This window comes from Ischnura elegans, chromosome 7 (assembly GCF_921293095.1).
Source record: "Ischnura elegans chromosome 7, ioIscEleg1.1, whole genome shotgun sequence".
Taxonomy (NCBI): Eukaryota; Metazoa; Arthropoda; class Insecta; order Odonata; family Coenagrionidae; genus Ischnura; species Ischnura elegans.
The window spans coordinates 92,962,136-92,980,824 of NC_060252.1; the positions used below are offsets into that span (position 1 = coordinate 92,962,136).

The 18,689-nt window shown below is 36.3% G+C and overlaps 1 long non-coding RNA gene across 1 annotated transcript; it reads right to left on the reverse strand.

The window, feature by feature from the left end:
• Positions 1-247: 247 nt before the first annotated feature.
• LOC124162511 lies at positions 248-2,924 on the reverse strand. Its single transcript, XR_006865588.1, has 3 exons — positions 2,813-2,924; positions 2,071-2,142; positions 248-509 (listed from the first exon to the last, which is right to left on the reverse strand). It is a non-coding gene; the product is annotated as an uncharacterized LOC124162511 (long non-coding RNA).
• Positions 2,925-18,689: the final 15,765 nt, after the last annotated feature.

The window sequence follows — 18,689 nt, forward strand, 5'->3', positions numbered from 1 at the left end:
TGTAATATCCGAGTAAACTTCCATGAAAACAGCGCAATGGATATTATACGAGGAATTTGAGGACAAGTCTGGTTAATTTTTAGTGCCGAAAAATCGGAAATATTATCCTACCCCAAAATTAGACAAGAAAAACTACAGAAGTCACAAGCTGTCATGCAGTTTATGTACTTTTCACGAGAGTTGCAGATCATAAAAGATATCATCAAAGGAGGTTTATAAAAGAAAAAAATCACATTTTTCCAAAGTATATAATGTACACACACCACAAATGTTACATTTTAAGATTTCCAGAATGATTTAACAATTCCATTGAAACTAAGATTATTCACATATTGCAAAATAAAAAATAAATCTTAAGTGCACAAGATGTAACATTTCTATTAAAATGGATTCAAATTAGTAGGAGATAATGATGAACAGGTGATAACAGCTGCCACACATCTTGCATTCTTCTCAATGTTGCTATGTTCCTTTACCACCAATGACATTGACTACTCGAATATCTGAACCTGCAATTAAAAATATAAATAAAATTTTGAGCTTTATTACACCAAAAGCATTAATTCATTAGTAGTTTTAATGAACAGCATCTTACAATTAGTGATACATCAAATTCTCACAATCAACAGTCCTGATAAAGTTCTATAATGTGTAGATGTTTATTAAACATACAATCACTTAAGTTTCTATATCATCTTTCATGGTTTGAGCAATAGGAAATTAATAAACGTGCAATTTCAATTGGCAGACAACTTTCTGGAAATTAATATTATTACCAAGATGGCAATCTTCCTGTCAGCATACAAAATTATAAAAAGGAATGATATGACATTAACATTCCATAACACTGTTACTCAGTGTTATAACTATGGGGGGAGGAAGGGAAAGATCCCTCCCCAAAGCCTCAGAGAAATAAAAAAATTATTTATAATTATTTTATATATTGAACTGCATCGACTAAAAGTTAAATCTTTAGCGCCAAAATGATTTCAAATGTATTTCCAGGAATGTTATTCTTCAAAAATTTTCTTGGACTGATTCGTTGTCTGAGGGGGAGGGGGGTGGTTGCTACCCCAGGCCATCCTATCCTTCCCAAGGCATATTCCTAGTTACGCTATTGCCATTACTCCTTCACACAAATATTTCAACATTTATCAGATCATCTAAAATTATTATCAAATTGAATACATACAGTCATATTAAACTACTCCATTGCCTAATCTCGACCATCCTATGCTCTCCCCCTTTAAAAAATATTTACATTTTAAAACATTCCAAACAGCGGAATAGGTTGATAGATTTCACATTTAATAGGCATTCTCAAACATATCCCATATTTTAACCCCAGAATACTGTTCAGCAAAGAATTCATGTCAATGGTGAAGGTACCCCCCAATTAATGACCCTCATTATAACGATGAACACCATTTACCTATCTCCATCAACACCACCATGGAATATGTCATACAGTTTCCTCCAGTATTACATCCATTATAATAACATTCAGACCAGGATTAAGCAGTCAATAGTTATGGAAAAAAATTGACTGTATAAGAGGAATCTCAGAATAGTAGTGAATTAATGCACAGCAAGACCAAACTTGCCTATCAAAAGAACCACTAGTAATTATGAAGAACAGATTTCAACCCCAGAAAACTGTTCAGTGAAGAGTTCAAGTCAATGCTCATGGTACCCTCCAATCAATAAGATGAACAACATTTACATTCTCCATTAACACCGTCATGGAATATATATTCCTTTAAGTACAACATATAATGTAGTAATTTGCCAATAAGGATTAAGTAATCCACTAATGAGAACTAATGCGTCTAATATTTACATGCCACTTTCATTATGAGGTTTTTGACTTTTACTTTGCAGTGCACCATTTTCCATTGCACCATTTAATGCATTACCTTCAACAAATATATTCAAAGCTACAGACACTAACCTCAACCCTTAACAAACAAATAAATGGCAATGTGGTATCCTATTCATACATGCATGCTGGTGAGAAAGGGTAGTTGAACGCTCAATGCCAGGGTATTTCTTGTAAAATGTAGAACTTACCCAATCAGTAATTTTAGCATCGTGTGCTAGTTCTTCCTATGTTGCTCCCTTGCCAAATGACACTCTTGGAACCTGCATGAACAGCAGCAGCAACAGGCAAGTGATAATGCAAATCAATTTTATTAATTTATTCCAATGGTAAACATTACTAATCACTAGAATATAGAATCAACGCAAAAGGAAATGGCAGAAAATCCCCCTACGGCTTAGGATAAACACCATAAATGGATTTAGGAGTACAATATCCTAGGTTTATCACAACGTATCACTAAGAAATGCATTTTAAAGAAGTTTTTATTGCAACAGAAATCATGATATCTCAAAAATATCATTAAAACCATATTATTTTCACACAATACCACATCAGGTCTTGAATAAGTTATATCTACAATTACCAATAAGCTCCCAATCCACTCTTGACAATCACTATTTATAAAACATTTATAAAAGCAAAATTAAACACACAGGCTAAATAAAAGTAAATGTATAAGTAAAACAATAAGTTCTAGAAAAATTTATATGAATAATATACACACTGACAACAAGGCATTGAAATTGAAATGATGTACGAAGAAATAATCAAAAACTCCTAGTTTTCCATAGCCATATTTTTTAAATATCTCGCAATAATTAGGCATGAATAGTACCGTCCTCTTTGATAATCACTGAAGCCATTTCAGAAAAACCTAATTAATTATATATTTCCATATTTTACAATTAGTTACTAAGCCCGAATACGTACCACAAGTAAATATTCGGCCAAAGATGTTGAAACTTCAAGTACACAGGAGCAGACACATAAGCACTGGGCCACGACAAAAGTTCGGTGTTAATGTATTTTTCAGTTTTAACCAGCCCTAGGAATGTAATCCTCTTCACTGGACTTAAACTGGAATTAAAAATTCGGAATGAGTCAAGGAAAAGATTAGTCGCAAAAGCGACTCGTCGAGATTTTAATTGCATCCTAAAATTAAGCATTCACACTACTTCGAAATATAATAGTCATTCTTCTCATAAACTACACACAAATAAAGCAATGAAAAGTGGAGTTTCGTCCACTAATATGTATCCAGATGCGCAGATTCTAGTCAAAAACATAATTGCCTTTATTGTTGTAAATGGCCGTAAGATTACTTCATACCGGCATTGACAAAAACAAATATTTTTATTGAATACAAAACTAGCAGCACTAACAGTTATTGTTACACTTTCTGGTACGTAGTAACGAACTACATCAATCATCTCTGCAACCCAGACTAAATATTATAGTTTAGTCACAAAATTTCACATATTCCATTGATGAATAGAAAACACAGAAGCACAAAAACACTCGTCAAGAACCTCGCCGGATTATCTGAACCGGAATGCATATTTTTAAAAATTACTACTTATGCACAGTTCAAACCTAATAATTGAAATACGTGGATCAACACTATTAAAAATTTAAGGTAATAGTATTAAAGGAACCGTTAAGTGTAGAAAAACTTACCTCACGTAGGCGGGAAGACGTTGTTTGGTGTCACTTGTCCCTTCGGCATATTTGAAGCCATTTCGCTCTTCTCTCAGTATTTTGAGGGAAACTAAAATTTTTAAACACGTCCTTGGTGCTAATGGAGCAATTAGGAGCCGAACTACAACCTATTGTGCCGTATTTCTACTAAAAATAACGGAAAATCTTGCCGAGCAACTGCCAGCCACATTGACTTTCTATGTGTAAACAACAAGTGCAGAGAACAAAGATGGTAGGATGCGACGACTCAACTTTGTAGTGTATTATCAACAATCCAGAGGACTCTGGTTTAGACTGCTCTTTCAGCCTTTTTTATTACTGCGTCCGACCGATGTGATATTCATTTGTAGCGTTTAGTTTCTTTCTTGAACTGAAAAAAAGGAAGAGATTTTAAGGTTGATTAAATGAGAATAAGAAGTATAGAATTTTTTTGGCTCTACAAAATGAAGTTTAGTTCTTTAGTTCGTTCGCTTCGTCCACTTGAATTCCATGAAGATTCGAGATCCAAAAAAATCGTTGATATGATTTTTAATAAAAATTCCAAAGTCTCCGAAATCATGCAATTTTGGTAGGAAAGTACTTGCCCAGTCACACAAGTGTGTAGCAAAAGGCAATTTTCTGCAGGCAGTAATAATGTAACATGGAGACGTCAAAACCTGCTGGCTGAGCATGTAGAATAGGTAATTGGTTTTTCTGCTTGAGAATTTGAAAGGACCAAATATTACATGATTCATATACGTAGTATGCAATCTTTATTACAGCTATGAAAATTTCTGTACTCAGGGCTCTCCCTTGTAGTTTGGATACATATATATGGTCGACATATTATGAGTGCCAATATTCTAAAGTAATACCTATCATGTAACACCACTTTTCAGGTATGTTCTGTTTTGAAATTTAGCTATTATATTTTAATTAAATAGTGATGATATGAAAGATGCTTTTGTCAACTGACTCTTTCACAGAGTAATATTTTTTGAAGTGGTTTTCTTATTGCTTGGAATTAAGTGATATTTTTCTTGGAGCCTATGGCATCAGAATCGATGGAATCGGTATCGGTAGAATCGGAACCGAAATGTCAGAATCGGAATCGGGATCGGAATCGATGAAATTTTGGAATCGACCCATCACTACTTCTTAGTCGAGGACCACGTGTATGCCAAAAGTGTGGGCCGGCCTAAACTTCCTAACACGACTCCTCCAGGATACTTCCTAGTCCCTCCATCTTCCCGTACCCAACCATTCCCCCCTCTCTTCAAACCTGCTCCCGCACCTTTCTCAGCTGTCAGCTGACACGACTCCTTCGGCCCCTTTTCCCAAGCGCTGCGGGTCCGGAACTCATGGCCCCTAAACGTTCTGGGGCCAATCACGAACCAACTCCTTTAATTCTAACTGCTCGACATGTAAATGGCCACGCTGGGTGTGCGGAAACAGCAATAGGTTTTATTGACCCAAAGTTTCATAATGATAGGAATTAAATTGTTTGTTCTTTCTAATTATTTGTTGTTTTGAGATTCTAAACACCTAAATTTCAGGGCTTGTAAAAAGTCAATCTAGATGTTTAAATCAATATCAGAGTGAACTAAAAATAATTAAAAAGTAAATTTCCTCCAAACTGCTTCGGAAGTCTTCGCGCATTCGTATCAAATCCACTGAAAGGAAAATTTTAGAATTTTTTACTTTAAAACTCCCGTTATTAAATATCGTATGCGATTCCTGCTAATCCCCATTCCTCCCTCGTCATAGTCTCCAGTATTACGCAATCATATGTTCGCAATATTGTTTTGTGTGGTCATCACCACATAGTTCTATTGTTGATTTAAAAATCCTTCCCTATATAGCCGTTTGATGGAAAAGGGGGCATCATATCAGTAGCATTTGATGGCTAAATGTTACTGATATGTTGATTAAATAAAGACATTTTACGACATATTAGCCGGCAATCCCGTTAGGTATTGGACAAAATCCTTTATCGTGGATATAACGAAATTCTGTTTATAACAAAATAGAATGATCGTCCCCTGAAATACGTTATAAGCGAGTTTTATTGCATTTTTAAATACAGCAATTGCTTCAGGATACAGCATTTAGGATTTCAGGATGATTAGTGACTCGTCGGAATGGTGCAAATGCTTATTAGAATTCCATTTCGCATCGATGCTGTCTGCATATCCATAAATCATTCCCGTTAACGACGAACGTTCCCTCGCTTCCGGTCGTAAGACATTTGTTCTTATTTCCCGCGCCACTTGCGTGCGGCACGGTGTTCTTTTTTTTTGTGTGTTCCCAACATTTCCATTCGCTACTGAAGCCATCTTCCAGATAGCGAGGGAGCTGAAAAAGGGAGCTGTTATGGCGATTCGAATGAATAAAGGCAAAGAACTGAACGAAGGTTAAGGGGACTGGAGGGAAATGCAGCGAGAAACTGGTAGGGGAAGTGCTCTCTTGCTCTTAATGGCGTTTTAATATTCACTTGACCCAAATTTTTCGCCCCGCGAGCAAAAACACGTCGAATGCCTCGCTCCGCTTGAGCGACTGGGGGGAAAAAAACACTTTGTTGCGTGCGTGAGTCCAAGTTCCTTTTTATCCGCGATGCATTTGTATTTTTTTTCTCTCTCTCTCTCTTTAACTTTTGCGTCGAAGTAGGTGGTTGTTATTTTAGCGTTCTTTTTAATTCCGCGGGGAAGTCAAGCGAAAAAATCCACACGACAGGGGATTTGGCCATTCAAATGCAAATCTCGTGGAAAGCACATTTGTCTACGACCGATTCGTCATCGCGTTTAAAAAAGGAAGCGAGGAAGGGGAGGGAGGGAATACTAGGAGGAAGGGCTCGACATAGAACGGAGGAAGCTAGGAATGGAATGGGATGGTATTCACGCAAAATTTACGTCTCCCTGCGGCGATGACTACGTCAAGTGTCAACTCTTTTCTTCAACTCACGTTTGTGAACATAAATTTGGACGATGATCAAAGGTATCAACCCAAATACACAGCATTTTACGTCACCATCAAGCTCACCGTTAGTAGAAAGAGATATTCTATGAGATAAAGTTAAGGTAAATTTGGAGGACACGTCACTCCCTCACAACCGGTGGTAGCCCTTAACTCCTGGCGCGGTTTTTTGACACGTTAGTACTGGCGTGGGGACAAACCAGATCCCCATATTATTCATATAATTTCTTAATTAATACTGATATTTTTTCAAAAAAAACCGTGCATTTTGGAAAGTTTAAATTGTTTTCAACAGTTTTAGATTGCTAGATTTCGATATTTTCGATATTTAATATTTTTATAAAAAACGTTGTATTGTTTTGTGAAAACGTAAAATCATGTTTAATTTTCACTTCATTCAGGTCCTGGGAACTCACAACTCAATTATTATAAAAAAATGCAAAATTAAGTAATATACACCACTTCATTTCGCAATGGTAATTACTTCAATGCAAAAAAACGTGGTATCTAACTAACGTGGTATCTAAACTAGTGGTGCGGACATACCGAATCCCCAGATCAGTTTGCACAATGTTTACTCTTCAAAAGGGTGAGATAGACTGACAAAAACTAGTTTAGTGGGAGGTGTGGTAGTAGACTTGAAGGTGCTAAGTAGCTAAGCGATTTCGCCAAATCACCCTGGAAGTAAAAAAAGATTTTACCAGCCTGGGGATCTACCATATGCTGGTCGCTTTCTAAAGGGATTGTGAAGAGGTGGGTTTTTATTCAACATGACGAGTACCCGCGAAAGTTTTAACGAAGAATTACGGTGGTAGTCTCTTTTTGCAACAAATCACTTTCCAAATGCTTACGTTATAATCTCGTAATTTTCAGGATAAGTTGTACTAAACTTAGCCTACATTTTCCTGTACTACTTTAAAATTTCACAAAATTTTATATCTGAGATAGTACTGAAATAAATGTCTCCAATTTGGGGAGGCAAACGTAGACTAAGGTCTATTCTGCATTCCTAGAATTTCAAAATGAAAATGGCATATACTTGAAGCGAGTTATTTGTAACGAAAAAAAGACCGGTCAACCAAAATTAATAAGCGTCAAAGTTTATACGACGATATTATTTGGGATTATTTTAAAAGTTACACGTTTTTAAATGATAATTTTGTATGCACTTCAGATTACTATGTAACCTAAGGTACTATATAAAAGGAAAATTTTTATACCTGCTGTGACTTGAATAAGACATAGTTTCGGCTGAAACCTAGATCAGACAGCTGTATCCTGAGAATCATAAATTGTTTCTTCTTTGATCATGACTTTTAACTTAAATCGAAATGGTAAAGTTTTTTTAGCCCACTTCATTCGTAATATTACTACCTCGAATAAGATATTATATCAACTGCTGAATTTCCCCAATTCGAGTCGCGTGTAATATATATCAAACACAAGCGATTGATTTTTTTAACTAATTCATTGTATTCTTTGTATGTGAATTATCTGCTTCTCTCGGTCTAGGTTTGGCAATTCCTTCTTTTTTTTAATACCTGTAAAACGAGTTTCTGAAATGCTTCCTTTATAATTCTTTCGAACTGCGATTGATTCTTAAGATAAAGATATACTTTCTTTTCTTCGATATTGAGTTTTAAGATTCCATTTCGATACCAGAACTCGACGTTTCTCACTTAGTGCCACGACGAGCATCCATCGAATTTTTTTTTGCACCCCATTACCGAACTCATCTTCTACTACTTGCGATTTTCCATCGCCTATACCCCCTCCAACTCCTCCTCCTCCGATGAATCGGACCCATAAATTGTGACACGGAATGCAAACTCCGCGCGATTAATGGTCCGAATCCGGAAGATAGAAGTTTGAGAGTACCTAAGGAAAAGAGAGGGTAGCAGATAAGCCTTGGTGGTAAAAAGTATCTGATCACAGCAATCGCTTATCGAAGCTGAGGAGAGGTCTAAAGTTAGTCCGGTCCGATAGATTTCCGACATGGAGTCTTAAACTTGTTAACATCGCTCAAGCCTACAGTCCTAAAGTGGTTCACTCCTTCTTACAATTTAAGTAGATATTCTACGAATTGCTAGATATTCTTGGTATTTTTTTAATATCCAAATGAATGGCCCAATTGCTGGATGAAAGCCAAAATAAAATCAAATTCAAGCTATTGGAAGTTTGAGGATTGAATTGAATTCATAATCCTCTTTAGAATCAAGGGATTTATGCTCTCTGAACTTTAAGCGCGGAGTACGCGATGAGATTTTGTTGAGAAGTTTCCTCTTCTTGAGATAGCTCCTATCTGCCGCTTACCATGGTAAAAGTCCCCACTATCTTTGTGCATACTTCTTTAGCATGATTAGAATTATATTTTCAATCATAAGTGTGAAAGAGAAGCAAATAAAAAATCAAGATTTTTTTTTCCGCTGCCAAAATTCCGTGACGGAAGGGAGACTTGTAGAAGTAATGCCAGTATTATGGTTAATGGATAGGCTGTAGGGTACTCTTACAATGGAAAAAGCTGTGCCAGTTGCATTCAAAACGACAGCGCAACCAAATGTGCTCCATATCCCTAGTTTTCATCTAGACGCTTGTGTCTGGAATTCTTCATTAATTAAGACATACGCTGTTTTTCAAAATTAAAATTGTCGGTGCAGAACGAATAGGAAGTCAATGATGGGGGATCACGTAATGCAAATTCAAAGTACATGCATATGATGGAGTAAATTCCACTGTATCAATGAAAGCAATATCTTTACACTCCTGTTGTAAACTATGCTTCGGAGTCTTACTTTCAACCTTTGCTATTCCTAAAATCCCATAGTATTTCTCTCAATTACCACTTGAGGCAATGTAGCGTGCCTGCGATACGTTCTAGCTTCCCTCTCTCTATTATACGGGACGTTTTTTGGACGGTATGGTGTGCTTGTGGGAGTCCAATTGCATGCTGCATGTTGGTGATTGATCACCCCCTGCCAAACACCCTAGAGGTGGCTCGCAGAGTATTAAGTAGATGTAGATGTAGATTATCTCTTCCTCTATTATCTGATGGTTAGGCCGAAAAAATTCTAATTAATATTAGTAATAATTAAGATTGCCACATATTATATCCTTATAAGAGAAATTATGCTCGGATATGAGAATAATTTTATGTGAAAAATTCACAGAGAGAAAGTTATTCGTCTTGACCAGGATGATAAATAATTTTAGTTGGTAAAAGAAAGATTGGGGAACAAGGTAGCCGAATGGGTCGAGCGCTTGGCTGCTGATCGAGGGGTCCCGGGTTCGAAGTGAAGCCTTCTGCGTACCTAAAGTAAAATCCTCGATATGCGAGCTGATCCAGGGAAAGGAACTTGCCCAACTACCCTAAAGGTATGACATCCACGCGCCTAAAGCTTAACCTGTGGTAAGCTTACCCTCACACATCCAAACCGATCTTATGGTTAAAAAACTAAGTGAGCCCAAAGAAGCGCACTTATCGCAATTCCGAAATATTACCATTAATTAAATTACTCAATTATTAAATGAAATAATAGAAAATATAATTCACACCAATTAAATGGCAATAAACACATCAATATCATGACTGCAATATGCCCACTCTCACTCAAAGACTGCTCCCGAGCGTTGGTTTCGATAGGTGGGGGTAGCGCTCACCCTAAGCTTAGCCACGGGCGTGTGAATATAACACGTAACTCATGGGGGTATGGGTTTAGAGAAGAATATAGAAGGTGTAAGGTGTACGGAGGGAAAAGGAAGAAGAAATTTCTCGACTACGCGGGCGAAGAGAAAGTTTCTAAAGGAAATAAAGAGAAGACAGAGTTTGGATGGAGCGAATAGTACTCAGGGAGGGGAAACCAAGAAGCGTGTTTGAGGGAAGAATGTGGGAACTTGGGGTCGGGGAATTAAATCATGCATTTTTTTAGATTGAATGAAAGAGAATAATCCTTTTTAAGGATTTGAAATTGAAGTTCAATGTGGGATGGAGGAGAGATCGGGGCGATTTGCAGCTTTTTGCATGAAAACTTCCCAATCTGGGAAGTGTAATCAGAAAAATTACTCGGCAAAATCGCATGAATCAATGGCTAATGATCGAATACAACAAACTTCACGAAATCAAGCCAATATCATCTGCGTGGTTTAATACTTCCGCTGGGAGGACACCTTTGTAAACGGTTACGTACTTTGTATAAGGTTAAGTCACCGCGCCCTAACACATTCGTTCCTCTTAATGGAAGTGAAAATTCGAACCCATTGAGTTGATTGCGATTTTCTACTAACAGTGCCACCACTTCTGACGGACTGTGAAAGGTATCGCGACGCACGGGTAAGTTATAACCTCGGGGGAAACCTAGCATTGGTGCTAGGAGACAACCTGAATATGTTAGGAATCATCAAATTTTTTACGCTCAACTTTCCTCTCTTATAAAATATGATTGCAACCACTTTTAGTTTTTTACATTATTTTTAGACCAGACTTGCCTTTTACACATTTTTCTTTTCTTTTCCGATCAGTAAGGGGTGCAATATGGCCTTAGCCGCCGACGCCCCCAATAACCTAAATACTACCACCACTATGAAAGCATCCCATAACAGGTATATTACTATTAAAATATCTGAATAAACTCATGCACTTCCGAAGGGTTTAGACTAAAATTTCGAAATCCCACGCAGTGGCTCTTCCAGCAAACAGTGATGAAACAGAACCTCGAGTCGCCAGCTACGTTCACTCTCATTCTTGGGGAGGTAAAGTTTTCGGTTGCCACAGAGCGCCAGAGGCCACGCCGCTAGTGATAAAGATTTAATTTCATTGAAAGGGCTCGGGGCGCCCAAACCAGCGTCAAATCACGAGAGAGGTTGCGCACGGTTGGAGTGAGAAAAAAGAACGGCGCCCTTCAAATCTGAGTCTGCGTTGAGAACACAAAGCACATTCTATGGCGACGGACTCTGGGGCTTACGACTAATAGTGCCGCCTCATTCCATCTTCATTGTTCGGTGGTTCATGGAGAACAAAAGACAAAAGAAAAGCAACCATCACAATCATCTCATCCTCGACGTTATTCATTCGTTGTTTATTTTGAAAATGTCCATTTTAAGCAAGGAATTAATCATTTTCGATATTTGCATATTAAGAATCACATCTATAGTTAAATAAACCACTCCTACAAAAATTCAAAGGATCATACATACTAGTTAATTTTTACCCACTTCTTATTATACATATCATAGATATAAGACATAATGTAGCAAAATATACTTTAACACAAACTGATTTCGACGTTACTTGGTGGAAAGACGTAATAATGAGCACTTTAAGCATGGTTCCTCTAATTGTTTGTTGTTGTCAATTAGTTTTGATGACTATTGACTCATTTTAAAGACAAATAGGATTTTCAGTTTGTATTCATGTTTAATATGGGTTTACAATGAGGATTAACTTTTTGTTGATAATTTATGCAGGTTTTGCAACTTATTCTATTTTTAGTCCAAATTCCTTAAAAATTCTAAAACTAGCGTACTTCCACATACTAATGTAGGAATAATCCTATTTCTTACCTCTATTGTAAAGTACCTGGACAATTTCCTCTTAGTAATGATGAAATGGTCTACTAAATTTTTTAAATACAACTTCAAAGGCAAAGCTTTCATCAGTACTTATACATATGTCTGGTAGGAACAAAAGTTGCCCCAGATTCGGGTATGGACGAGAATGTAGACGAGATGGAAGGAGACGAACAGAAGGTAGGAAGAGAAGGAGGGACATTCTGGACATGGAGGACGAAAACAGCAAACTTATGTACGAGAAAGAGAGGAGAATAAGGGTTTGAGTAAAGTACTAAGTGTTAGGGGGAGAAAAAGAATGGGATTTTTGGAAAAAATGAAGTCGAATAGACCTTTTTGTGAATAAAAGATGAAAAGTTCAATGCAAGATAGAGGGCAGGTTTAGTTTAGCCTCTTTAGCTGGTGTAAAACGTCGCACCTGGTGATTCCTGTTGTTGTTATCTCTATTGGGCATATATCTACTGACTGCATCTTCCACAAGGCTTTGATCTCTGCTGCAAGTTCTGCATATTTATTAATTTTGGTGGATTGTGCTTTCTGTACATTATGGTTTAAGGGAATTGTCACGTCTATGAGGGTAGTGTGCCGTTTTATTTTGTCTATTATAACTATGTCCGGTCTATTGTTTTTAATTGCTCGGTCAGTTCTGATTTCTGCATTCCATTATAGCTTGCACTCATCGTTTTCCATAATATCAGGTGGATGGTATTTGTGGTATGGTGCATTGGTGTCCAGGATTCTATTTTTTCTTGCCAGTTTTTGGTGCATGATTTTGGCTACATTGTCATGCCTACTGGTATATTCATTTGCTGCTAGGGCCGTGCAACTTCCCATAATATGCTCTAATGTCTCCGATTGGTTCTGACATCTTCTGCATTGATCGCTGGTTACGTTTTCTTTTAATATGAAATTTCTGTTGTTCTTCGTCAATGTTATTCGATCTTGAATGACCCTCATAAATCCGATTGTTTCCCAATATATGTATTCCCTTATTTCAACCATATATTTGAAGCCTCTTTATCTATGTGTGGCATGTTTAACTGATGAGGATGGTGCCCATGAAGTTCTTTACTTTTCCATTGATCGATTAGTTGTTATTTAGTTTGAATAGGGATGTCTAATTCATGGTTGCTTAGATGTAGTGGTGTGTAGTGAGTGTCTGTTTTACATACTATTTCAAAAAGTTTGCATTTGACTCCTCTGGTATAGAAGTACTGTCTTAGATCAGCAATTTACTTATAGTGAAGCTGTACAGCATCAAGAATACCAAGTCTTCCTTCATATGTGGGAAGTATTACTCTTTCTGAAGAGCTCTTTAAGTGGTGTCAACGGTGTTTTGCAAGAAGGGTTCTCACAATTTTGTTTTTATTATTATTTTTTAAATATATATTTTCACAGCATTTTTGCTGGTTTTAGGCGAGGTACGGGTATCCTCAAGTACTCTCGTCTCTTTACTGTGTGTTGAAAAATTTTCTGATAATCCGGCAAGTTTTTAAAATTGCTGCTTTTTGTATTGTAATAAACTAGTTTTTCGGTAGTCCAATAGTTTGAAGACCTTGATGGAGTGAATGAGGCACTACTCCTGTGGCGGAGATAATGATAGGTATTATGTGTACTTTATCTGATTTCCACAATCTCGTAATTTCATTTTTAAGTTCTTCATACTTTTCCATTTTGTTGGTGTAGGCTGTAGAGATATTATGCGAATTAGGTACGGCAATGTCTATCAAGTACGTTTCATTGTGGGTTTTATCTTGCACTACTAGATCAGGTCAATTGCTGTGGACTGTTTTATCGGTTATTATTATTATTATTATTAGGATTACATTAGGAAAACTTGGCAATTAATTAATAAACTTCTGGGGATAACCAGGAAAACAAGTATTGATATGCATATGAAAACAAATTTCAAGGACAGCAATTTGAGTGATGTTTGTGAAGCTTTTGCATCACAGTTCGCCAATAACATAAAAAACATATTGACTAAATGTTCACAACCCCTTCTTAACTCGGGAAATACAAGAACTGTCACATCCACCTTCTTGCCTTGTTGCCGGCAACCGCACTCGATGTTCAAAACATTTTAAATCACTCGAAAAAAGAAATGTCCAGGACATGATGGTTTGAGAATGGTCGATCTGAATGGTACACAAGACATGATTGCGGCCATAACTCACTGGGTAAACCTGAGCATAAATCAAAGCAAACTCCACAACGATTTAAAGCTAGCTGCGATCAGACCGATATACAAACAAGGCAAGAAAAATTATACGAATAATTATCGTCCGATCTCAATCCTACCTTCTATGGACAAAATTATTGAAAGATACTTTGCCGAACAACTAAAAACTTTGTATGTAAATTTAACATTATCACAAATCACCAATACGGATATCAAAGCAATAAAAGCACTAAATTACTCCTTGAAGAGAATTTTTGTCAAGAGGTTCGCAGAAAGCTAAACAAGAACTGGTCCATTGTGGCAGTCTTTATCGATTTCAGCAAGGCTTTCGATACAATCGATATCAACATACTCTGTAGAAAACTGGAACGTTGTGGAATACGTGGAATACCACTATCATGGTTAAAATGCTACCTTAACAACAGGATGTTATTTGTTAAACTATCTGATCATTGAAGTACTATCAAAACAATAACTTCTGATGTACCGCAGGGTTCCATTTTAGGGCCGATCTTATTTTTAATTTACATAAACGACATTCCAGATTTCATCAGATATTGTAATATATACATGTACGCTGATGACATTGCGCTACTTGCAAGTAGTAAATCCTTTGACAAAGCAAAGAAAAAACTACAGGATGATTTTTGTGCTATTCAAGGTTGGTGCCATGATAATAAATTAGCCATTAGCCATTAGCAACAAAAAAAACTGTATCCATGCAATTCCTAAACTTTAAGGAGGAGAGAAAGCTGATTAATTTAAGATTTCACTCAAATTTATGTCTACATTCCAGTAACTTGTGTCATGAAAGGAAAAGTTGTGATTTACTTTCATGTTCCGTCATTTCTCAAGTCAATAATTTTAAATATTTTGGACTGATATTAGACGAAAATTTAGAATTTAGATTGCACTTAAATTCCCTATGTGACAGGCTAAGATGCATCTTGTTTCAGTTATATTATTTAAAATATACCCTGCCAACTACTGTCAAAAAAATGATCTATCAGAGTCTTGCTGAAGCCTTATTGCGTTACGGGATTAAAATATGGGGTACCACGAATAAAAGAGTATTGAACAATGTGGAACAACTTCAACATAAGATGGTAAAGAAGTTGGATCCATCAGAGAAATATTTGTATAAAATTTATAAAAAACTCAATATAATTCCTTTGACGGATTTATTTAAATATATTGTAATATGTGATAATCAATTTAACAATAAGTTTAAAAGAAAAAGGATTGTTCATCATGATAAGGAACTAAGAAAATGTGAGAAATTCGAGGTTCCCAGGTATTATAATGTCCACGGAAAGAGAACTATAGAATATACAGTTCCTAAATTTTTTAACCTAATACCTAATTATATCGAGTCTATAGAAAAAATGTCAGTATTGAAAGAAGAATTAAGAAATTGGTTGTATGAGAATTATATGATCTAACATGTACTTTGGACATAATCGGGATGATGTATATCTGTGCACATATGTATTCATACACAAAATTGTATGTGATGTGCATATTTGGGTTCTTGAGTGAATGTATCCGTGTATGTCACAGATTCTTTTTCATTATTTTTGAGTTTTCTTGTGGGAGTGGATTTACGAAAAATATTTGATGTAACTTTGTATACTTTTTTCTATACAAACTATCTGTTTCACTGGTAAAATTTTCCGTTCTCCTAATACCAGTTGACTTTTTATGTAATAGTCCGATCTTTAGGTTAAAAGTGGCACCTGCTGACAAGCCTTGTATGGCTTAGCGGTACCCTATCATTTTTACCATGCATGTTAATCTGAATTTTGCATGTATATACTTTTGTCTAGCGAAATATAATATTTATGATATGCTACGAATATGTACCTGATGTTTTTCACAAAAGGAGATATTGATGCATGGTCTGTGTTAACTAAATAAGTGATAAAAATACAAGAATGTTTATTTTGCATACTTGTTCTTAAACTAGTCATTAAACTTGTCATTATTATTTTTAAAAATTACTAATACTATCATTATTATTATTACTTTTATTATTATTATTATTCTACGGAGAATGCGAGACTGAGGATATTAGTACATAAGATTGATTCGTGATTCACGGCTCTGGATGGATGGCACGCACACATGCTAAACGATGGACGTGAGGAGTGTTTGAGTGGAGGGGATGGTGACTACGAGGACACGGGCATGGAGGACTTTCCACCCTCTCGAGGAAGTTTCCCAGTGAAGAGGAACAGCGCGGGTGGAATGCCTCGCCTTTGTCACGTTCCAATTTACAATTTTTTTTATTAAAATCCTCCCATAGAATTCCATTCGCTCTCCGTCTCTCACTTGTTGGAATAGATGCTTCACCTCCCCCCCAACCCCTTCCATTTGGTGACCAGCCCTCTTCCCCACCCACCAATCGCACCCCTTTCCCCAACCCCACCCACTCAATGGTCAACGGTGTGAGGGGTGGTTGAATTGACAGAAATATCCAGGCCAGTCGCTCCCTCTCTACAACTGAATTTCTCCCAAAACCCTCACCCCCTGTATTTCCCTTCCTCTTTGCGGTTGTTGACCTCCCAACCCCCTCAAACCCACCCCTGTTTCACTACGTCGACCTCTTCAAAAATTCCCATGGCCAACAAATTTTTTCACTGCATGCTTTGTTATGTTCTTCGCCCGACACCGCTTATATTCTGATTGATTATTATTTCCTTTGAAAATAGTTTCACGTTAAAATATGATTTTGAAGTAATCTTCCCAAAATTTGGGCATACAATTCAGCTAATTAAATCAAAATGAATCGCAAAGTACCATTTTTCCTATCAGCTATCAGTGATCCCGTCCAGAAAGTATGAGATGGCGAATTTTTTAGGGCTAAATTTATCACAATTGATGTAGATTAAAACCTTTGTGTTTCCAATGAAGACTAATCATCATCATCAGAGTCATCGTTTTTCTGGGTCAACATATTTTGCAAGTTCTACACAATCATCCATTTTGTTGCTGATTTTCATTAACTGATAGTAAAAATGGCGCAGTCATGAAATGCAGTGTAAATTTGTACACGTTAAATATCAAAAATAGATTTATCTTCGTTTCTTGATGCGAAATTTTGTTCAAAGTCAATTTTTTCTTTCAATATTTATAAAAATAGACAAACACTGTTTCTCACTCATAATTCATCGCGGCTGCCGCACAAATGTATGTTTTGACTACATCCGCCGTGCTTGATGCGATGTCTTATGATGAAAACGTATTACGGGCTGCCAAACGAAGTGATAACATTAAGTGTCACATACAAAAACAAGTAATTTGTTTCAACAATATCTGAAAATTTTCAATACAAGATTCAATATAGGAGCTGAAAAATAATATGCATTTAATTACTAACATCTACCTTCAGCATTGTGCATTTTTGTCACTGTGTTGTGCTCCCTTTCGTTTCAAACGATAATACACAACAAAAGAGTGGTGTGATCGTCTGATAAAACCTTAGAAAGACTTTTAAAGCATTGAAAATGATCAAATCCATTCTTTGAGTATTAAAAACTATCAAAGTAGCAGACATGGGCGCTATTTATTAGCAGCCGAGCAATATTGACACCATCATATTCCGAGGAGGAGATTTTTTCAGCTCTGGTGAAATAAATCAGTGGCGACATTTACGAAAGCAATACATTTTCGCTCATAAAAATATTCCATCGATCGACAATGATTGATGAAGAATAAAAGTGAATCAAACTTAAATTTTTCATATTTCAATCAAAAGTCTCTCTGGAAAATCTCACATGACGTTTTTCCGTGCAACTGTTAATGAAAAAACACCCACCATTCTCACCTCAACAACTAAAATTTTCGCAAAAAGGCTGATTTTGATAGGAAAATCGAAAAAATATTCTTGAACTAAGGTTCCAAATGGAGCAGTAAGAATTCTTGTTTATTAAGAGTCAGGCCTCCGCTTAAAATCAGTTGGTATGGCTTAACACAAGGAAACTGCAGATAGTCCAACATTTACTTAATTGAGCTGGGAAATGTAACTTAAAATATGACGCAAAATGGTTTATTCCTTAACAAGAGTATTCATGCGATTAATAGTGGAGGACTATACCCTTCACCCTTTTCTCTGGCTCTCTTTTTACTTAATAACATATACGAGGTAACTCTGTTGGTACAGCATTTTTTTAAATCATACTAGCCTTATGCAATGATAAACTGTAGTACTTTCTATCCAAAAACTACACTCACAGCATCATATGTCATTTTAAAGTCTAAAATAAATCAATTTTTTGTCTCCAACATCACTTTTACGTCTCAAACCCTCAGATACTATAAAAGTTGTGTCATTTAAATATCACTTTGGATATTAAAATGTGATAACCCTTAAAAATAATAAAAATTAATTTTAAAATATTAGACAACTATGCC